Source organism: Gallinula chloropus, assembly GCF_964237585.1.
Source record: "Gallinula chloropus genome assembly, chromosome: 1".
In the NCBI taxonomy this organism is placed as follows: Eukaryota; Metazoa; Chordata; class Aves; order Gruiformes; family Rallidae; genus Gallinula; species Gallinula chloropus.
The window spans coordinates 149,648,273-149,663,777 of NC_140085.1; positions in this window are offsets into that span (position 1 = coordinate 149,648,273).

The window sequence follows — 15,505 nt, forward strand, 5'->3', positions numbered from 1 at the left end:
GTCTGTCCTTTTTTCAAGTCTTATCTTCAGGGCAGCAGAGCTCAAATGTGCCAAACACTTCTCGTGTTCAACTCTGATTGCATCTGTGCAATTTTCTCTGAGATTTATGTCTGGTGCAAATGAAAGCAGGAGGCATTCGATCTCATTGTCTCGTTATATTTAACATATTTGTTAGATTAACCGATTGCTTAAATGTTTTTATTCTTATCACATCTGCAGTGCCAAAACTTCACTGATCAACAAAAGGATGCTGGGTGGACAGATAACAAAGTGACTGCTGCTTCGGGCAAGAAATGCAGGCTCAGAAGTGTGGCTACCCCAGCCAGGAAAGAGCAGAGCTTGTGTGCCTCCTGAAGTCGCATTCCTGGTATTGAGAGGGAGGGACAGGTACTGTTTTAATATTTTACTAAGAGTTCTTAGGTATGCACCCCCTCACACGCATGCTTCCCATCTTCATTTAGGAGGGACTGTAGAAAAGATAGACATCTGGAGCAGGGAGGGAAAAAGAAGCAGTAACGGGGCAAAAACCTTCACACCTCGACTTTTGCCAGTGCTGGCTCTATGAAAACATTCCTGCAGAATGTTTCAGTGCCATGCTACTCACACGTGCTCTGCTACCCCTGCACACATCCAGGTTAACTGAATGGAGCCATCAATCATGGATATGGGAAATTGATTGTTGTTGCTGTCTTTGTGTTGCAGTTCTTACTTCTAGAGGCTTTTGGTAAGTAGCTGTAGCAGTTTGCTTGAAACTTTAGCTTGAAACTTTAGGTTTCTTTAGCTTTCTGATGCAACTTGTGAAGTCTGGTGTTCTCAAGGCACACATCTGGCTCAGAAGAAATGATGCCTCCTGTTCACTAGGTGCTCCAGGACACCGTGCTGCCAGCCTTTCAGAAGAGGTGAGTAATTTAGTCCTTGACTATGCTCAATCATAAGAAGCTTTTCAGCATCACATAGCATAACTGTGTGCTCACCAGTAGCCTCTGGGCCATTGGGTGATCAAATTGATCTTTATTTATAGATTTGGTGTATCACATCTGCCTGGGTACTGTGAGACAGGGTGAAATACTGCATTTACTCATCAAGTTCTGCTCTGAGGAGTTGGGAATGGTGGATGTGGGTGATATAGACCAGCAATGTACCTTCCCACACATTTTTATTTGTCTAGTTTCAGTTTATCAAGCACCCTTTATCCCTGCCATTAAACACTGGTTCGTTTTTTTGTAACTGCTGCGGTTGAGAGGGGCTTGAGAAGGGATTTGAAAGGGAAGTAAATATAAGCCTTATGAATCAACTCACTCTGAGATCTTCTAGAGTAAAAAGCAGTTACTGTGATAGGAGATCAAACCAGCCAGCAAGGGGAAGAGATCAATGGGATGAGAGGAACAAGAGAGAGTAAACTGAGAACGAAGCAAGGTTAATCAGGAGGGATAAGACAAAAGCATTGAGCTTGAAAGAGTAAAAGAAAGGAAACTGGTTCTGGGGCAGATCAGCAGGCAAGAGAAACTGCAGTGTAAGCCAATTGCTCCAGCTTCACATTTATTCATTTGAGCAATTTTTTTATATATATATTTTTTTGCCTGGGCTGTCCCAGAGTTTTCACTACCCTTTTCATGGTGTCAGGGTGACTGGGGTTCTCCATTCCATCTAGACTTTAAAAATATGCTTTTGTATTAATGTGAAAAAGAGAAGTTTATGGAGACATAAGAGGCACGTAGTAGCACAGTAGCAGAGGATATCTATTCCAGTTTTGGGCTTCACATGCCTAATACTGAGCTTCATGGCTGCATCCTTCAATGCCTCAGTTGCACTGCTTTCAAAACACATGAAGAGGGTGGAGTCTGAATACTGGAAAGGTTTGGTAATTTTAAATTTGTTTCTCATCTACCTGGGATGTCATTGTTTAGATTGTGTGGGCCGCCTTTAAGTTCCTACATATAATATAGTTTCTCACTCAGAAAACAATGGATAAACTTTGAAACCATATACATTTCACAATGCCTACAAAATCCACACAAAATGGACATCTTCTAATGCCCAAATAGGCTCATTTAGAAGTTGGTGGGGGAATTGTCCAGGATGTACAGTATCACACCAAGGTTTTGTTTAGAGCAATTTTTTTTTTAATGAGGCTTTTGTTGTTGGTTTTGTTTTAAATCTTTGAAAATAGGATTTGATGCTGATCTGCTGAAAGGCCTTATCCAGCGGTACCGCTGGCACTAAGTCACAGTGTAAACACAGCCTGGCGGTACAAGCCACAATGGACCACAGCTTGAGAATTATTGGCCTAGCAGCCCAGGAGTGGGAGCTCTCAGAGCTCTCCCTTTGAATCTTTTCCATTTCCTTTATGAATTTCATCATGAACTGTATTAAAACCAGCATTTCTGCTTCTTGCTTTTGCCTGTGTAAAGGGAAAAGTGCAAGCACAGAAATACATTACTTCTCCCCCTCCAAGTCTTCATTCAGATACTCATCAACCTAATTTTTCCTTCCTTCCTTCCTTCTCCTCTTTGCTCATGTTCTCCTTCACCATATCCTCCTGCTTCTAATGGCATTGCTCCTTTGTGCCTCACGTTGTTTCTCTTCTCAGCGTGGCTCGCTGATACGCCGTCGTGCTGAGCAGAGGGGCTGGAGTGAGCGAAAGCCCTGCCAGCAGTGGAAGAGGCAACGCTGTGCCTCGATTCAATGCCACACTTATATTCACTGATTATCAAGAGGTGCTGGATCCAGCCAAGCCACTTCAGCTTGGTGTGACAGCATATCAGCAGGGTAAGGAGGGAGCCCCAAGCTCCAGGGCATCTGGATTCAGGAAAGCATCCCATGACAGACATGGGATTGCTTTCCTTCCAGGTAGAGGGATTGGTTCCCCTCATGTCTGTCCAGCAAGATACTTTTGAGACAGTGTGATCATACTGCATCACTTGTCCACCTGGTAGCACACAGAAGACTGGGCTAAGGGTTTGATCTTCTGTATTGGTTCTCTGGGTGCCCTGCAAAACACATCAGCTTGGGATCTTTGTTGAAAACACCATCCTGCAACAAGCACCCTCTGTCCTGCTGCAAGTTGGAGCATTTCACCATCCTTTGGGGTGCTGTGACAGGTGCAGTGTCTCACCTGGGAGACACTGGCTTATTCAGCTGCTGTAACCTTCTTTACATTTCTCTGTGTCGCTCCAGCCTTGAAAGAGATAATGATTCACGTTGCTTGTTTTCACCAGCACTTTGCAGCCACCGAGGCTGCACTAACCACGAAGCTGTAGGTGCCACCATGGACACCTACAAGGGTGACAGTTCTGTGTCATTCAGTCACTCTGACCATTTATATTCCATCTGTATGACACTTAAGCAACTTGAGTGTTCTTTGGCCTTGTCTAAGGTTTATATTCCCCCAAAAAATCCAAAAGCTGGTGTTAGTCAATGAACAGAATTTTAATTTGAATTTTTGTTTGGGATGCTAATACTTTCTTATAAAGGAAGCAATTTGTTTATTCAGCTGATATGGCACACAGTGTTGAGCTACCTTTGCAGGTTGGTTTCCAGGTAGATGCATATAGTTCTTTCCTGCAGTTGATGATGCTGCAGAACTTGTCCTCAGCTTGTCTACAGACTACTGCAACACTTCAAATTCCATGCTGGTCAGACAAGTTTTGGTAAAATAGGCTTCACTTCATGCGTGCATGGTTCAACTGTTTGCCTTATTATCTGTCAAATAGTTTCCTACTTTTCTTTTTCTTGGCATAGTATATTGTACAATTTTAGAGACAGCCTCAGTCTGTGAGAAAACTTTAATTGGGAAGAGTGTAATTTTGTGTGTCCTTCATCTCTGCATCCTTTTTACTATGATTACTTTTGTTGTGAACGGTTCTAAGGCTTTTTTTGCAAGAGTACATCCTTTCAGATGCATGAGTCTCTGACAGCCATTTCACAGAAACAGTAGAAAAGTCAGATCTCTGGTACTGAACACATATTTTGTCTTTGAATTAGTCACTGTAAATGTTAGGGCTCCAAGTCTTCCAAAGCATTAGGAGAACTATGGCAAAAATTTTTAAAAGTACCAAGGAAAATTGCAGAGTCTATTTTCTTGCATGACAACTTCACATTGCATCACAGATTCTGACAAATTGACTTTCAAGGTCCTATGTTAGTTTCTGATCCAAATCTAACTGAGTAGACTTCTCTTAAATTTTGGGCCAGGCAGATATATGTTAAGGACCATTGGTAATACAAGGGTTTTCTCTCTTGTTCTCACCTCAAGGAAGAATGCTGATTGTTTAAATCATTATTTTGTGGCTGGTCAGATGCCATTTTTGTTTACAGGCCATTCTGTGAAACATTTAGTTAGTGCAACAGAGAGGTCCCATCTTGCACCCAGGTAATCCACTGGCTGACAGCCGTACCGTCTGAAACTGAAGGACAGGCTTGATGCTGCAAGGGATAAATAGTCAGGTTTGCCCAGCCATGTCAAAGGATGAGTGGGGCAGGAGCTGTTAGCAATGAAGAAGAGTACAGGGGCTTGGTCTGCAGTCAGTCTTGAATGCTGCTGCATCAGTGGGATTTGATCTGGTGCCAGCTCAGGGACAGCAATACCTGTGATGGGATGGGAATGCAGGAGTGTGCAGATCTCCTTCCAGGCACAATAATACAGTTTCCTGTGGTGCAAGGAGGAGCTGTTGGCTCTTAGTGACCCTGCTCGGGGTGGGATCTCCAGGGCAAAGAGTCTCTGAAACCTCCCTTGCATTCCCAGGAGAAGCCATCTACCCTTCCCCTGACTCAGTACGTGGCTAACAGCAAACTATTCTCTGCTGGTACTGCCCTTAGCAGAGCTTTTAAGAGTCTGTTTTTGATAACACAGGTAAACCTATAAGGACTCCTGCTTTGGGTTTGCATCTAGACTATAGGATTTTAATATCAATATGGAGTCAATAAGAGAGAAAAGGAGACAAGCAGAAGAAAAGTACGGAAGGAAAGTGAGAAAACCTGACTGAATCTGACACTAGGGAATCTGACAAAACCTAGGGACAAGTGTTAATTCCCCGCACTTTACATAAGAGAAAGTGAAGTTGGCTTATTCTCTTACACACTGTCTCACACTATTTCTTCTCTTTTCCTAACCCTCTCCGTGACTTACCTTCAGTCAGTCATCCTTCCTGTAAGTTTCTTTAAATGGTAAATCTTCCAGATGCTGGGGGGTGCCTCATTCACAGGGGTTCCTATTGGATAAGGTTGAGGTTTGCAAAATTAACACAGAAATACTAAAGATATCATTATTGTTTTGTAATAGAAATCCTTATTTACCAGCAACTATTTTTAAAGAAATCTATAACAAAATGCATATGCTTGTCCATTCATGTTCCTTTATTTTATTTTCTGTATGAATTTATGAATATCATGATCTATGTGTTTTTGAGAATTTGGGCATTAGCCTTTGTACTTACTACCCTTGACCTGAAAGATCCCAACTGTGTAGGCACCGTTTGAACTTACTCACCCAAATTAGTCTCATTTTTGCACTCACGTAGTGTGCAGGTGGCTTTTAGTCACATGCAAAACCCCTACACATAAAAGTGTTGAGTCAAAACCAAGTAATATTGTTGTTTGGACTTTGATTATTTCCACTTTTAGGTACTGTAATTATTTTAGGTACTGTATAATTACTTCATAAGTTCTTATCTAAGGAGCATTGTTCATATGTAGTTTGGCATCTTGCTTGCTAGAGGTTTTGGGCTTCAAAAGCTCTTCTGGAGGCTCTTCCTTCAGATTCAGCATGATCACGTGGATTTTTGTGGACTTGCCTCAGATGTAGCATTTTCCTCATGACACTATGACATTCCCATGTTGAATTTCTGCGGTGTGTTCCTTTATACATATCCTGGAAGAGCTCCTGTCCCTTTCACTGTTACTGGGTTTTGTTTCTATTTGTTGGGCTTACTTTTTTTTTTTTTTAATTTATGGCACTGAACATAGAAAATGGTGTCTATCTTATCTTCAGCTTGTGCTAATTTTTTTTCTTCACATGCTGTGACTCTTTCTGCTAGAGCACTGATTTGTCATGGTAAATTATACATAGCTCAGTGTCATGTGGATTTCTGTGCTTTAAGTTGAAGAGTTGCTTCACTATTTTCCTTAGAGCGTAGCACCTTTCATCCGACACTTTTCTTTCTTTTGCAGCTCAAAAAAGAGTAAATGCCGTTCTGCTTTCTCCTTAGCTGTTTTGTTGCAGACCCTACAGAAGGGTGGGTTGTTTTTTTCCTGTAGCAACATCTATGCAAACTACTGTTTATCCAGAGCGTGTGCGGAGAAATATCACAAACCCGTTCTCAGTGAGAGGTGGGAATTTGAGAAGCACTGGTATATTCTCCTTTTGACTCTTGACCCTGGCTAGATCTCTCAATTACTCTCTGAAGGTTTTGTGGTGTGTTTACTGTTATTGAGTATGATTTGTTTTGGCTCTGGGCTGGTGAGCTTGGTGAGCTGCAGGCTTCCCGGGTGATTCAGTGCCACTAAAGCCTCCTCTGGTGGAACGGGACTGAGCCGTTCACAGGACTGCTCTTTGCTGAGTTACAAGAGCTCTGCCCTTACTCTGCTGCATAACTGAGCCCATGGTGTGTTGAGTAATTGGGGGAAGAGTCTTATTGTTCCCAATGAGATGAAATTGCTCAAGGGGAAATTTGCTATTGGGAAAGGATGGATGAGGCAGGAAATAATCTGGGTCTAGTTTTCTCTTTAGACTGTGGGAAATGCACTTCTCTTGGTACGTAAGTAAAACTTTTTGCCTGGCAAGGGAAGAAACAGAGCCAATGTTTGCTGGTGTAGATGCACCATAAGGAAGGCTCATCAAGAGCCTTACCATAGCCCTTGTAAATACTGGAATAGCTCCAGGTGTAATCCCGTTAGGTGCTGCAGACACTACTTCTTGAGCCCTTGCTGCTGCAAAATGGAGATGGGCTTTTTGGTCCTTTCCTGCTCCAACTACAGCCTAGTAGGGGCAGAGGGCATGGAGAAGAGGAGGCTGTGCCTATTTTAAAAGAGATGGAGTTCCATTCCCAGGAAAACTGGGTCACTGAAGAATGCAGTGATACTCCTGCTGAGCTACTTTGGCCCTTCACACCGTCCTCCACCCGCCACCTGACTGCAAAAGCTGAAGCCACTGTCTCTCACATCAGAAATGATCAAGTACTGTTGTATACACAGAATAATCGAACAGGTGAGCTGAGGAAATTATTTTTTGGTGGATTTCCTACCTCTAGATTATAATTGCTGCTTTGTAATGAAGCAGTTCGTGCAGTGACAGAGGGAAGAGCGGATAAATGCCAAGTAAATAGTGTGTACATCTCTCTAGTTTAGCGCAGGAGCACAAAAGATGAAGTAGGAGCTGCGTCTCAAAAAGCTGTAGCACCATGATGCCATGATGAAAAGTGTCTTGATTTGCTTCTAAAGTGAGGGCATAAGCTTTGGTCCTAACTCTCAGAAGGGGGTGCTATTACCTCATCTGATTTCTTTGTATTTTATATGTATATCTATATGTTTTGCATGCATATGTATGTATATGGAAACCCACTGAGGCTTTAAAAGCATACTAAAACTTTTGTTTCCTTTCACCCTCTGCTTGAGTTCAAGTTTTTGGAATAATGGTAACAAAGTTGCTGCTTTTTTTTTTATATTTTAATGCCTGGTTAGTGCAGTATGCAAAAAAAAAAAAAAAAAAAAAAAAAGGTTTCCATTCCAGCAATATAGGATTCTTTTTCAAAGTATGAAAATACTTTATAAAGGAAAACAAGAAGAATAAATGGAAGAAAAGGCACAGAAAAGTGGGGTATTTATTTCACATTGCACAGTGCCTGGAAAAATCTACTGTCTTGTGCAAGAAGTTAAGAAGATGTATTTGTGCTAACTGTATGAGAGATGCTGGGTTGAAATCAATGTCTTTTACTAAGCAAAAAATGTGATATTTTAGATTATAAAATCAGAACATTTAAAAAGCCTGCATATTGTTTTAGCATTCATTGTTTGGGTATTAAAATGGATTTGTCAATGTCTTGTGTCATTTGGCTGTTTATTTAATTTGCACCATGAAATTAAAAAAACAATAGTTGCATATATCTGTCTTGGACACAGTTCTAATGAATGTGACTGGGTTTCTTTTCCTCACACCTGCCTGCCCCTGTTAACACTTGGAAACATGTCCCTTCTTGATGATCTTGAAGGTCTTTTCCAACCTTGATGATTCTGTGATTCTGCCTTACCAAAGCCCGGCTTTGGAAAACGATGGCTGGAACCGGAGCTTCTCTCTCTCCTTTGCAGCCCCAAGGTGGGACAGAGCTCAGGTACTCAACGCCCCACTTTGGGCAAGCAAAGGATCCTGCTTAATCTGCAAAATTCCTCCACCACCCTACACAGATCGAGGAGCAGGAAGGCTGTGCTCCCTGGCATGACCCTCCACAAGAGAACCTGACACAACTTCTTTATGGGCTGCAGAGGTACCTTTGAGGAACCTCCTTGCCCTCGTGCTTCTGGTTTGTGGAGCTGTGGACTGTCTCTTGTTATGACTAGGTCACAGTCCTGACACAGGGGCCAAAATATGGCCTTGGTATTAACTGGTAATATTTTAATGCCATATCCTGTGGCATTGCAATCAGTAGCAGGATTTCTGTTTATTTGGGATTAAGGCCACAATCGTCTTCTAGGTCTTGTGGGTAAACACAGACCCTCCCAAGCTTTCGATACTGTGGAGCCCTGCTTCCTAGAGATGCCTACAATCCAGACTTCCTGAAAAAAAACACCCATTGGCTTCAGTCTATGCTTCAAAAAGGAGAATTTTCAAGATTTTGCAGACATTTGGCTAGTGCCTCTGAAATATTGTGTCCTGAGGTTTGATCCCAATCTCCATTGTGGTAACTACTTGGGAATGGTTACATAGAAAGGTGTATGAAGACAGTGTTAAAATGACATCAAGACAATAACCTTGCCTTTTATTCCTCATTTATCCAGAGGTGAGAGTTGGAGTTAGGATGAAGAAGTAACAGAATGTAGAACTGCAGAAGAGCAGTATCAGCTCCTTGTAAGCCTTTTCTAAATCCTAGTCTTTTATGTCTGTGAATTGTTTTTTTCTCACCAGGGATAGAAGACCACAATCTTAAATACCTACCTGAGTGTGAGAAAAAGTGCCTTAGGATATGCACGTTTCTTTTCAAGATTATAAAGGGACCCTAATTTTAGATCTAAACAGATGCCTTTTAAATGCTAAAACAGACAAATCCTACTGCATCTGAGACCTCTATGAAGACAGTTTGGCCACTTTCAAGTGATTTTTAAAAAGGGTCTTAGTCTGGTCCCAGAGAATTGGCTAGCATCATGTTGACTATTCCATTATTTTGCTTCCTAAGTGACTTTGTAACTACTGTATGTTGGAATTAAGGCAGAATAATGACTATCCACACACTTTATATATATGTTTAAGTAAACGCTCAAGTGTAAGTGAGGGACTGCTCACGTATTTACAGTTAAACCCATGAATAAATTTTTGCAGAACCAAGACTTGAGGGCGTTAGTTTATGTGTTTAGGCAGCAAATGGATTTCTTTATGTCTGGACTTTCCTAAAAATGCACAGTATGAACACGCAGTGGCCTTCTCTGAGGACACAGTCTTTAAAGAGAGTCAAAGGTGGGTTTCACTTCACAAGTTCCTTGGGTTTCCTCTTGTAGAAGGAGAAGAGTTTTAAGGACATAAGGAAGGCTATTGTACATACAGAATAGCTACAGGAATATTGATAGGGAATAATAGAAACTGTTCAGTTTGATAGCTTTATTTTCTCTTTGTACATATATATGCATATATATATATATAAGGATCTAACTTAAAACTTCATCCTGTGACATCTGTAACATCTTAACTAGAATTGTTCACTATTAAGATTTTTGTGATTTGTTCTAGGCAACAATGACCTTGCTTACACTTTGTATTTGCTAGCAACTCCTAATCACAGAGGCTAAAATCCTTGGGGATCATTTTAGAGATTTATTGGTCTGTTGTCTGATGGAATCACTCTGGCTTGCATTACTGTAAGCAGCCTTTCATGGGAGGGGGTGTTCTGGAGTCTGCAAAACTCTCTAGGTGCCGGAGAGTCACTGCTGGCTAGATGGTTATCATCCTTGGAGCAGAGAATGTGTGCCTTGTGCTTTGTGCCGCGCTTTCTGTCCTGGCATTCAGGGCCTAAGCACTTGCACCTGCCACACAGAGCAGGGTGCAGCTAACCCCTGCTCCTATTCTGCACGAGACCCAGAAGAGAAGAGCTCTAAGGGGTGCTGGGCCAGGACATGCCTCTTGAAGTACAGACTCATGGGGGATGCTTGCTGTGGAGCAGGGCAGTCCTCCCAGTCTGCTCTTGGCTTTGCCAAAAATATGTGGTCCAGTCATCTCTGCGTGTATGAGCGGCAACCCTCTCCTCTTTGGTCATCAAGGTGGTACTAATGAGCAGGTTAAGATTGTACTTTATGCTGATGTCATACAGTTAGTTAATAAAGAGGATGGGATACAATCTGTGTGAAGCAGAATGTGCAAACTCCTTCTCTCTTCTGATAATGTCGGCAGACAACACAGCAGTTGCTCAACTTGCACACCTGAGTGTGGAGAGCTCTGCTTCTCATCACTGACAGGTTGAAGGATACAGCAACAAAACCTTACTGGAGGCCCTGACTGACAGGTGGGGTGGCAGGAAAAGGAGGTAACTCCGTGTTGGAGAGGACTGATACAAATCCTCTTAGATAATTGAGTGCAACACGATGATACCTTCCTACTGCTTTTGTCTGTTTTTTTTAGCCATGCCATAGTCTCGGTCATAATCACAGTGATGTTCTGGTAGAGGCCACACAACTCCATAAATAAAGCCAGCACAGCATCTGTTTCCTCTCCTCCACCTATTTGTACTTCTCTTCTTGGCTTCAGCTGCAGCTCACGTCGTCGTGTGCATGTATCGCATATCAGATGAGATAATCAGGCTCCTCATGTCTGATACTTCTTTACTACAAGGCTGAGTTCTCCAGCACAGGTTTCTGAGACTCTGTTACAGAACAGTCCATGAAACTCAGTGTAAAGCGATTTCAGATCCCTTCCAGCGTTTTACCAGCACAGAAACTGTTAGCTGCCATTGGAAATCCTAAGCTACTGACAATGGGAGATGGTAACCTCTTCTGCATGGGATTAAAAACTATAGGATCATCGACCTTGAATTGTGCACGTAGCCTGGGAAATCTAGAGTTAAGCAGCTTGCAAACCCATAAAAGCCAGCCACTGGTCTGAAGAAGAGAAGCTGCCTTCTAGTTTTCCTGCTAATATTCAATGTTGTTTCAATCGAAGTACAGGTAGCACTTGAAGAATGACACATCTTGTGAGCTTTATATACCAGTGTAATGAGATTATGCTTCATGACCTGACTGCATTTGACTTTTACATTAGAGAATATGATTCAGGAATTCATTTGTACAATCCGGGAAAAAAATAAACTAAAAGATTATTTTTTTTTTTAAATTGCTTGTTTCTCATTAATTGCACATTGTGACTGACTCACAAGAAAGGAAGAATCTTAATGAAGAAAATAAAAGATAAAAAGGGACCCACAATCTTAATGTGTATCAGTATTGGGAAAGAAAATTTTAAATATCATGAAAAGCATATAAAACTATATTTCTCTTACCAGCTTTATTCTTATAATATTATCACATTTAAAAATACAATTTTAGAGGGAAAAAAAAATGAACTATAGCTTTTTGCAGTGATAGGCGACAGGTCAGAAAAGCATTTCAGAATAATTTTACACCTTTTAACCTTAAAAAATACTTTGCTGACAATTGAGAAAGGGCCTTAAAAGAAGCGCTGATAGGCATTCTCACAGCAGGGTTGCCATGTCCCATCACATAGCAGAGGGTTTCTGCATAATGTATCCTGTAATAAGAAGTGTACTGCAAATCACAAGGCTTGAGTAGCAGTTTTAAGAAAGTAATCCTTGGCATGAACTGCTATTAGTGATGACACTGAAAGTTTGTTACATAAAACTCTTTAGAAGACACAAAGAAGGTAAACTGTTTAAAATTTTGATTTGAGCCCTGAAAGAACTACTTTGTCATAGAAAAATTTTCTGCATTTAAATATATATTTAGTGTTCTCTGTTTTTTTCGGGTTTGGTTATGCTTGGACAGCCTTGTTAAATGAAAACTGTGGTGTGTAGTTAAATGAATGTCACTTTTCCCTCATTCTGAGCTGCAAATGGTAATTGTTCAAAAAGTGTCTTAACAATTACTGGTGTTAATTATGAATGCTAATACAATCAATGATCACTGAGAGTCCCCATGTTGCAAACCCTTTACAAATGGGGTAAAAACTTTACAAAAAAAAAAAAAAAAATCCAGTATAACAAAGAGTAAATCAGTCCATCAAAGCACAGCAAGCAATATTCACGTTTTAATAGCCAGACTAATGAAAATGGGATATGTCTAGAAGAAACCTTCTTGTTGAAATTAATTTTATTTTTGTCTGGAAATGTAAATAAAAGAAAACGTGAAGGGGCCATTTCCAGGCAAGTTCTTTTCAGTGTTAATGATGCAAATCAGTGAAGTTTCTCAGTCCCTGGGGAATCTTTTTGTCTTTCTCATTTCCATAAGAATGATTTTTAGGTGATTAAAATAAAAATCTAATGGAAATCAAAATTCTTTATACTTTTCTCACAATACAGTTTAGTAGATATCTGGGGAAAAAAAAGAAAAAGAAAAAACAACTAAACCAGAGCTGGAATTGACTTTAGAACTATAATAAACCTTCCTAGGAGAGGATTGGTCACAAAATGGTTTTGTATTTCTAATGGAGACATTTTTGGTTGTCTTTAATAGTATTTGAGAGAAGTTGCAGCCATCTGAAAGCTTGATGTTTCAATGTATCTCGAGCATTTTCTCAGCAGCTGGTAATAGGGAATGAAACATTTCGTCGTGTCGCTTTCTAAGTGAGTGGTATGAGAAATAGGCATCCACATAATAATTAAAAATTTGGCTTGCAATGTTTTTGGCAAACAGGGGTTTTTTTTCTTGAATACCAAAAGCTGGACTGATAGTGAAATGCCAGAGAAGCATCGATAATTTTAAATTACTTTTAATCCCATCCTTCCTGCAGAAAGGATCTAGGCAAGTGGCTCATTAAGGGGCTGAAAACGAACTGTGGCTTTGCCATAAGCTCTGTTTAAGGCAGAACACACCACACAGTGTATCTTTACGTTCCCTCTCTATCCAGGGAACAGCAAAAATGGAGATTAATGTAGCCTATGTCAGCCCCGTGTCCAGCATGACAACATACAACATCTCCCCCCTTGCTGTGCCAGTGCAGAGGGGAAAGACTAAATGATGCCATCCCCTATCCTGACCCACTCTGCACAGAGAGAGGGTAGCAGTGTCACAGGCTCTGCTCTGGCACACACACGTGCACACACTCACACCTTTTCTTCATGTAGCAGAAGAATGTGATGGCCTGCAGTGAAGATGAAAGAGCACCAGCCCTGCCACCCACCTGCCACCCATGGGAGGGAGGAAGCTCTTGTTTTCCAGGCAGTGCTCAGCAAAATCTCTCCATCCTCACCTTCAGTAGTTGCTACAAACTGCCCAGGTCCAAATGAAGAAGCAATGAAGAGTGCCTGTTTGGCATGCTCATGGCCACCGTCTCCAATGACAGTGGAGCAGGGATGAAGAAGGGAATATGATATGGCACAGGTAGGGATCCCCACTGAGAATTCAGGGCTGGCAAGGGGGGAGTTGGAGGCAGGAGGTACAACAGGAAACCAAGTGTCCCTGCTAGCCCCAGCCCATGCACTCTTGTCAGTTTGACACCAGTAATCAGGGAGGCTGCAGCACTTCAGGAGTCTCACAGAGAAATGGAGCTGGCGATTACTGTGGCTTGGGACAGGATTGCTTCTTCCTGGGTCACCTTTTCAGCTGCTAACGAGCCACCAGGGACACTCAAGCTGTCCCCACGACCCCTTAGGTTCTGGGTCCTGGTTGGGGAGGACTCTGCAGAAGCTGGAGGAGGGAACAGGTCTTCAGTGCAAATCCACAAATATCAGATGCCTCTTGTGACTCTGTGAGGTGATTTCCCCCTTGACTGTCCCCATAGCTCCTGGTTGAAGATTTCCACCCCTGCTTCAGCCCCTTAACCTAAAGGGAAGCCTCCCCCAGCTCCAAAGTGGGAGACCCATGAAACATTCCTGGCCATGGCGAAGTCAAAGTTTCACAAGCTTTGCCATTCAGCTGATACTAGTCAAGAGCCACAAAACCTGTGATGGGAATCTAAAACTCTCAAAACAAAAAATTCTTTTTCATCAACAGTACTTTTAAGTACATTTGATGTTGACATATTAACTGTTGCTGGCTGACTTATTAATGTTAGAAAGGTGGTTGTTTCCAAGTTATTCTCCAGATCCTGAGGATATGTCATTTTTCATTTCCTTAATGTTCAGAGCTCCATTGAGTCATCTAAAGCCAAAAGCCCAAGCTTTAGGAAGAAATACAATGTATCTGCTGGAATCACGAGTTGTGGCAACACCACTCATCCATAAGTTTAACGCCATTCTTCTTTGTGCCCGGGGGAAGTGAGGACCAGATTCCAGGTTATCGCTTTGAAGTCCTTAAAGAAACAAATGCTATGGGGAACCCCTTCCCATGCCCCCACTCTTCCTCATAGCTAGGTCCTGAGCCTTTGTGCGATGCCCCTACGTGACCCCACATGGTGCATGGGAGACCCCAGGATGGCCCACACTGCTGGCCATTACCAGCAGAAAGAGTGGAAGGATCAGAGCAAGGTGCTCCCCAAGGCACCTGACCCAGGGGGATCAAGCCCTGCCTGCCTGTGTGCACACCCTTGCTCACCCCCTTCATTGTGAGAGGCTAAAATGCTTCTTCCAAAATAAAACCAAATAGCATACGTTTCTAAATGTAGGACATGGCCAGTGTCTTATATCATTCTTTATAGACGTCTACTGTCCACTGCATTTGCCCAGGATTTAGAAGGCTCTAGTCTCTCCTCTTACTGGGGAAATGTATCTCCTGTTCCCAAGATGTGCTTACTGCTTGGCTAGGGGCATTGCCACAGAGGGTATCCCAGCATTCACTTTCCATGGCATGCCAGAGAGAAGGAACATGACTCTGTAGGGGCTGAGTGGGGAAATCTGGGCTCTACTTATATTTCAAAGAAAGATCTGAGGGGTAGAGTCTGCCTTGTCCCCACCTTTCCTGCCTGAGGACATAGAACTCTACAGAGCTAGGTTTTCCCTTCAGGAAGAGTGAAACATGAGTTTGATTTCTCTCAGCCAAGGAAAGATTGCACCTAAGCCCCCCATTTCCTAAGGAAAAGGAGAGCACGGTACATACTAGACAGATATTGTTGCTGCATTTTGCAGGGATCTTGATCTACAGATACCTTACATTCCAAGTAGGCAACTTTGCTCAGCCTGCTAAGCCCGTCACTGGGTGTGGT